Source organism: Perna viridis, chromosome 15, assembly GCF_037379345.1.
Source record: "Perna viridis isolate PV_CMFRI_1.1 ecotype Kerala chromosome 15, ASM3737934v1, whole genome shotgun sequence".
In the NCBI taxonomy this organism is placed as follows: domain Eukaryota; kingdom Metazoa; phylum Mollusca; class Bivalvia; order Mytilida; family Mytilidae; genus Perna; species Perna viridis.
Genome location: NC_142459.1, coordinates 8,658,741 through 8,667,769, shown reverse-complemented (window position 1 = coordinate 8,667,769; position 9,029 = coordinate 8,658,741).

The following is a 9,029-nucleotide window of genomic DNA, read 5'->3' as shown; positions in this document are numbered from 1 at the left end:
ATTAGTATCTTAATTTGCTGAATATTACCTTGAAATACACCTTTAATATATACACACTCCTTGAGACGTTTAGGTTTCGCGCACGCACGCACGATACCTAAACGCACGCTAAACGCTCACCAAACGTACGATAAACGAACGCTCCCAGCGTACGTTTAAACGCACGATAGAAGAACGCTCACAGCGTGCGTTTAAAAGCACGATAGACGAACGATGAAAAATGATAATATTAGCAAATAATGACGAAAGAAAAAATAGAAAATATAATTAACGAAAATTTATATATTAATAAAAGCAAAAAATAAGAAAATAACAGTTGAATCCATGAAGTGATCCAAGTACAAAAATGAACAAACGCTTCTATCTTGCATTTATCGTGCGATTAAACGAACACAAAACGATGAAAATGGGAAAAGTGAATAAAATATGTGGTTTTTTTTTCATTGTTTTTTTTACTTTCGGATTTTCGATTTATCCAGACTTAATGAAGTTATAAAGGCATAAGGACTACAAGATAATGTTTATTCTAATTTATATGGAACACAACCCATTTTAACAATTTAAAAATAATGTCTGATACAAAACATAAAAATACTGGCTGTGATCACTAAAGAGACAAGGTGGTTTTATTATAGTTGTACTAAAATAGTGGCCTGTAAGAGGGAAATCCCTGTATATCGATTCTTTTGGTTTCCAAAACAAAAATACCGGAGTCATGTTGAAAAATAAAATACGCATATGCTTGGTATAACACGAAAAAACAGGATAAAGGAGTCTTTATGGTGAAATTTACACAGTCATAGTTCTACTCCCCTCTCATTTTTTTGTGCTGGGGGGGGATCTTCGTTTTTATATCAAATATCACGAACATGTACGCTATAGTCCCAACTATCGTTGATTTCCTATGCTATTCCTTTTCATGCCGATGCACTCAGCTCAAAATATATTATTTTTGATTCACTATTGCCAAATTCAAATCGGTTTGATATTTTGATAACAAAACTTGTGGTTTTATGAGATATTGATGCATCGGGAATGTTGTGCTCGGAATGCATTATTGACAGGCAAATCATTTAACGTTTTTCGACATGACTAACTAGGTCAGTAGATACCATTGATCCATTTACAAAATAACCCACATAGGTGCTTATTTTACGTAGGATGTTTATTAAATGTTTTGGTTGCCACGAGCAAGAACATAAGTTCTTTTCATCCAGTAATCTGTTTATATGTGTTTCCGAAAAAGTGTCTCCTCTAAGTTTGTAGAAGAATATTTAAGATACAAGTGTTGCCATTTCTGCAAGGAACAATCGATTCCATCTTCTTGTATACACCAGTCCTTACTAAATCGTCATGATAACAACAATGTTTAACTTGTAAAAGACCAACAACGAAAAGTCTGAAGGGAAATTGAAAAGAAAATACAAGATCTGATTACAGTATATGCACTACAAAATCATATCGACCTCAAATGTGAACATGAAACAAAACACGACTTTAAAAGTCGATTTTTAGAAATTAAAATAAGTTTCCATTTCACCATTTTCACTAGATTTTGTCTATTTTGTGTATTTTGTTTGTTTTGTTTGTTTGTTTTTTTAAACACCATTTCCACTTAATCTGTTGCAGTTCATTAGATTGCCACAGGTACACCTGTCATTAAAAGTACCCGACGAAGCAACCCTGATTTTCTCTCATATACACCGTGCTTTGCATAAATTTACCAGATTTGCATCATTTCCGTGTTGAAATTACTAAAAATACCATTTATTTGTTTATCTCTTGACTTTTTATGAGCAACTCGGCGGATGTTTCTAGAAAAGCAGAGGACGCTTACTCTACCGGTGCACCTGGTCCATGCTCCCAGTTTTTAGTGGAGTACGAGTTGCTCATTTGCTTTTGTTACTTTGTATGTATGATTTCAGTTACTATATGTTCTTTGTTGTGTATGTCTGTTTTCCATGTCTGGTCCTTGTTACTGGATTACATTCTTTTGATTACCACTATAACCCTGGTTCCCTTGATTACTCTTTAAACACATCGAATGATAAAACGTAAAATTGTGAATTTTATTCATTTTCTCAAAAGATTATATACTTTTTCATAACCTAATATTCAAATGGAATTTCTTGGCTTCTTTCGATGTCATTTGTATCAATAAAATTGTCAATTTCTTCTACATGAATTAAAGCACAAAATTTGCTTTTAGATCCGGGTTTCCATAAGAACATGGCACTTAATTTTGGAAAACAGGCGTATTTATGTTTAAATGTATATATCTATCAACCTACATGTATAAAGGTCTGCAAAATTCCCTTTAGGAGAGAGGGTTTCGTTATCTGGCCCATGAACTATAAATACAACATGTTTCTTTTTTTCTGCCCAATATGTAACCTAGTGAACTAGCAATGACTGACACTTTTTGACTACATCAGGTTATCACAAAATGTTTAACCTTTTTCATGTAGGTTAAGTATTGGTTTGTACAACCCAAGTAAACTTGGTGATAGACCAGTAAAAGTACTGACATAATGTCAACAAGAAATAGACTTCTAAATTTATCCTTAACACATTGTTATCATGTCTATTGTCATAACAACACAAGCAGTCACGTTCCATTCACAATCCACAATGGCCAGACGTATCAACAGAACGGATACCGAAATACACGATAATCCCAACTATCGATGATTTCCTATGCTATTCCTTTTCATGCCGATGCACTCAGCTCAAAATGTATTATTTTTAATTCCCTATTGCCAAATTCAAATCGGTTTGATGTTTTGATAACAAAACTTGTGGTTTTATGAGATATTGATGCATCGGGAATGTTGTCCTCGGAATGCATTATTGGCAGGCAAACATTTAACGTTTTTCGACATGACTAACTAGGTCAGTAGATACCATTGATCCATTTACACAATAACCCACATAGGTGCTTATTTTACGTAGGATGTTTATTAAATGTTTTGGTTGCCACGAGCAAGAACATAAGTTCTTTTCATCCAGTAATCTGTTTATATGTGTTTCCGAAAAAGTGTCTCCTCTAAGTTTGTAGAAGAATATTTAAGATACAAGTGTTGCCATTTCTGCAAGGAACAATCGATTCCATCTTCTTGTATACACCAGTCCTTACTAAATCGTCATGATAACAACAATGTTTAACTTGTAAAAGACCAACAACGAAAAGTCTGAAGGGAAATTGAAAAGAAAATACAAGATCTGATTACAGTATATGCACTACAAAATCATATCGACCTCAAATGTGAACATGAAACAAAACACGACTTTGTCGATTTTTAGAAATTAAAATAAGTTTCCATTTCACCATTTTCACTAGATTTTGTCTATTTTGTGTATTTTGTTTGTTTTGTTTTGTTTGTTTTTTTAAACACCATTTCCACTTAATCTGTTGCAGTTCATTAGATTGCCACAGGTACACCTGTCATTAAAAGTACCAGACGAAGCAACCCTGATTTTCTCTCATATACACCGTGCTTTTGCATAAATTTACTAGATTTGCATCATTTCCGTGTTGAAATTACTAAACATACCATTTATTTGTTTACCTCTTGACATTTTATGAGTAACTCGGCGGATGTTTCTAGAAAAGCAGAGGACGCTTACTCTACCGGTGCACCTGGTCCATGCTCCCAGTTTTTAGTGGAGTACGAGTTGCTCATTTGCTTTTGTTACTTTGTATGTATGATTTCAGTTACTATATGTTCTTTGTTGTGTATGTCTGTTTTCCATGTCTGGGCCTTGTTACTGGATTACATTCTTTTGATTACCGCTATAACCCTGGTTCCCTTGATTACTCTTTAAACACATCGAATGATAAAACGTAAAATTGTGAATTTTATTCATTTTCTCAAAAGATTACATATTTTTTCATAACCTAATATTCAAATGGAATTTCTTGGCTTCTTTCGATGTCGTTTGTATCAATAAAATTATCAATTTCTTTTACATGAATTAAAGCACAAAATTTGCTTTTAGACCCGGGTTTCCATGAGAACATGGCACTTAATTTTGGAAAACAGGCGTATTTATGTTTAAATGTATATATATCTATCAACCTACATGTATAAAGGTCTGCAAAATTCTCTTTAGGAGAGAGGGTTTCGTTATCTGGCCCATGGACTATAAATACAACATGTTTCTTTTTTCTGCCCAATATGTAACCTAGTGAACTAGCAATGATTGACCTTTTTTGACTACACAAGGTTATCACAAAATGTTTAACCTTTTTCATGTAGGTTAAATATTGGTTTGTACAACCCAAGCACACTTGGTACACTGGCATAATGTCAACAAGAAGTAGACTTCTAAATTTATCCTTAACACATTGTTATCATGTCTATTGTCACAACAACACAAGCAGTCACGTTCCATTCACCATCCACAATGACCAGACGTATCAACAGAACGGATACCGAAATACACGCACAATTTTTATACCCAAAACCTATTATATACAAAACAAAAAAAAAAACAAAAAACAAAAACAAAAATAAAAAAAAAACAAAACAAAGAACTAACACTATTCATTTTTGTTGACAGGATGCATAATTCTTCATGATGTATGTTCAGTTCTTTAACTTTTACACTTGAGTTGAAAAGCTAGTTACCTAGTTAATTTATTTGTCAAATTACGAAATAACAAAATAACACATGTTATTTTACATGATAATCGTAATATTAAGTACCATTTTGTGTAAGAAACAGGCAATGGGTGGCATATCAGATTTCTCAATATGGTCTTTTTTGCCTCAGATATATTCAATACATTCAGAAAACAAATAAACAACTTTTTAAATTTATCCCGAAGCATCCGTTACCTAGATATTTTTTTACTGCTTATATAAGGAAAAAGTGCGGGAAATTTTTCCCGCCATTTTTCCATAGTGCATTTCAACTAAATTTAAACTATCAATATATTAAAAGGGCAAATTTTACAAACAGTTTGACGGTAATTTGTGGTGATTATCTGATATAATTAATTAAATAATGCAATATAATCTCTGCGTTTTTTTCCTTCATGTGCTACACCTTATATACATTTGGCCTGATTCTTGGACGGAGACATACTTGAAGTCTTGCGTAAACACATAAAAACAGTAACTGAGTACCAGATATCGACTAATTCGAAGGTTATCAATTAGTTGCTTAGACACACCACCTAATCTATATCATTTTGATAGAGAATCTATGTACAGGTTAAACTCACGTGTTTGAACTATTGACTTAAACTACTGATAGCAATATCTGAAATATTGGCGATAGATCCCTTGTTTATCTCTTTAATAAAACCGTTGTTTGGAGGGGAGAAGTTGGGGTTAGATGAAGTTTAAATTACAAACAAATGTAAATTGTAATTATTAAAAGTTCTATCAACAAGAAGCAATTTTGACCATTCCCAGCTCAAGCTTTCAATGGTGTCTTTAATAGCTTTATTTAGAAGATTAACTACATTCACTTCACAAATGTAAAATGCAACATTTTAACTCAGTTTGTTGTTTCTGCTGGTGGCAGTGTACGTCATTTAAAAATAAATACTAATAATCACAACATAAAACTGCCAAATATCCAATTCCCTCCGCGCTGTTGTAATACTTCATCTGCACTAGTAAATGTGCCACATAAGATTATTATATGATTATCGCATGATAATCATATGATTTCAGCCATATGATTATCATATGAATCGAGTGTGATAGATTACTATAGGATTAGGATCATATGATTATCATATGATATCGCCCCGTGCAGGTCCGGGTGTTAAAAGAATAGGCCTGCAGCAGCGCTAAGCTTGTCGTAAAAGGCGACTAAATAGTGCTCAGAACCTTAGCCGGGGGCTAGGGCGCTCTGCCCACAGAGCAACTGGGATGTGTGCCCCAGGTGTTGGAATGGGGTACCCCTGGTGTGTTACATGCTGGAGTTGTCAGGCTATACTACGGAAAACCTGACCGCAAACCATAGTGGTGCACCGTGTTGGGAAAGATGCCACGTTCCTCGTACGTTAGAGAACCCTACTGTGGTATTCTCCCGGAGTAGGAACCATAGGGCTCCGCCACAGGAGGCTAAATTGCCCGACCCTACCCACCTCTTCCTATTTCCAGTGGCAATCAAAATTTGTCGACCCCATTGTCCTTGTGTTCCATCCTTTTTTCATTTCATCATCATTTCATGTTCATTTTATCATCAATTTCATGTTCATCGTCTGAATATAGCTGAAATATTGCTGATCGGACGTTAAACCCCAACAAACAACAAAAAAAAACATCATATGATATCATATATTTTTTCAGAACGTATGGAGCACATCACATGATTATTATATGGTTTTAGATATTTTTTCATACTTAGAATGGTCACTATAGCCAATTGGTGAATTTCATGTTTTAGATTGTGTTGTTGTATATTAGTATTTTCAATGACCTCGCTGAAAATAAGCTATGAATTCTTAGTCATTTTTGACGTACTGTTACCGGTATCTTGCTGATTACGGTTTTGTTTGTGAAACAGCTTTTGTCTCTCGAGAATTAAATGCATACCTTTTACGATTTCCTGTTAAGCGGTTTGTACTAATTCAACACTCAAATCCGGTCCCTCGACTTTAGCGTCAGCCTCCTTTAACTTAAGTATCAGTTTTGCTTCGTGTTCATTTGGTTTTCGTTTCCTTTCCTTCTGAACGTATAACTGTCACCAATTGTCTGTTCTATTTATGTCATTTTGTGACTGCGAGATGTCTTCTTGTGACTGTTTAATGTTAGTTTGTGATTTTCTAGAGTTTTAAATACTATTTGGGGGTTTTAATCAATGCAGCTCTATATATCTTTCTTTTTGTTGTTGATTCAAGTTTCTGTATATTTATTTGCTTGTTTTTAATTGCTGTTCTTCGTAAAACTTCCACTTGTCGTTCTTTAAGGACAGGTTTACCTTCTGGAATTGATTCCAGAAGTCTAACTCTGATGTGCAACCTTTCTTGAATAGTTTGTGTGAGCTGGTAAAAGCTCTCTATAAAAGAAAAATATTGATTAATTCAGAAATGTAATCTATTATATGTCTTTTGATTAATTGACTATCATAACTACCTGGTATTTCTTTTTGATTGATTTATACTTAAACATACTTGTAAGTCCCTATGCTTTGCTTATTATCACAGTGGTGGGATCTACAAAAAAAAACTAAGAATATAAATCTTTATGTAATTTTCATTTTTATTCTTTTTACATTTTCCACTTCAGTGACATCCCAATTGGTCTCTTAGATTGGATAGTGCTGGGCCTTGCAAAACATCTTATCAAACAATGCATTTCAGATCTAACTGAGCTTCAAAAAGGAAAACTGTAACTTCTCATTGAAGGCATGGACCAATCTTCATTTTCATATATACTGAGAGGAGACTTTATCAAATATGTTGATTCTAGACAAAGGAAAGATGTTAAACAATATGTAAGTGATTGGTTTAGTCATGAATAGACAGCACATGGTTTTAAAATTGCCTGTTCATGTCACTTTCATATCTTAGTAGCAATACGGAGACTTTGCATATAGAAAAAGAAGGCTGGTGCTCGATTGAATTTTCAATACAATCAAGTTTTCTAGTATATAGGCAATTGGGGCAATTAACCATTTGTATATGCCTATGCATTTATGAAAAAAAGCCTGGATATCAAATATCTTGAGACAATTTGTTGACCAATGGTGTATCTTATTACTTTATGATACATTACGCTATATATTATCTTTCTCTTTAATTTAAGGTTCAAATAGTTCCTTACCAGATATAAAAGTTGATCTAATTGCTAAATTAGCAGAGATATAATAGCACTAATTAATAGAATATTCTCTTTTTAGCTTTCCTGGACAAAATCGTAACCTGAAAGATTTCACCAAAAACTAGTAATATGAGAACTACATTATTCTAATAGTGAAAAATAAAATATGATATACTTACATTTATATGCAGTTAAAAAGAAACTACAGTTTACATGTTATGACACAATAAAAATGCACAGGAGAAGAAAACAAAATGGTGCAACTGGTGAAGACTCCTCATTAGAGGGTTTGCCTCTGAAAGGCATAAAAAAAAATTTAAGCCACTACCTTGAAAATCACAAAGACAAAAAAATAAAATTATCTTTAAATTATTTTACAGATTTGCAAAGAGATAGTAACCAAAGAAGAATACACTACACATGATTTGTTTAACTTTATTAATGGTTATTGCAAGAACTGTAGACGTTGTTTGATTTCAAAGACACCACAACCTAGTATTAGACCGACAATTGGGGCAACTAACTGCCAACAAACCATTACAAATTTTAGCGATAGACTTTGGTGGTACTTGAACCAGCACATGGCAAAGAGAATGTCTTTGTGATGACAGATATTTTCACCAAATTTACACGAGCCATACCAACGAAAGATGTTCGTATAATGTTTAAATGAATTCATCAACTGGTTACAGTCCATACGCCTTATAATTTGGTCGAAATTCGAAATTAGCTGTTGATTTTTTGTTGGGTAATAATAATTCTAATGACTCTGAAGTTGTTTTAGATGAATGAATGAAGGAACACCAGAATCGTCCACGGTATGCTCATGAAAAAGCTGGGGAGCAGATGAAAGACCGTGCATCGTTCAAGAACGAACAACAGGACAAGAGACGATTTAATCCTGAAATATGTGTCGGAGATTCGGTTTCAATCAGAAACCGTGGTGTTTATGGACGTAACAAGACCCAGGACACTTAAGACTCTACCATTTACCGATTGGTCAAATCATCTGAAAATACGGTTGTCGTCGAGCCTAGTGATGGAGCTGTTATCTCAAGGACTTTGAATCGTCAACATGTGCTTAAGTGTCAGCCAGATTCTGATGAACATTCTCCGTTCAACTCCAGTGACAGTGATTGTGATGATGTTGCAGTTGTTCCAAGACGTGGTACAAGAGTTAATACTGATCAACATTCGAATCCGAATAGACTACAATGTGCTGCTTATTACATTTAGTATTATTTA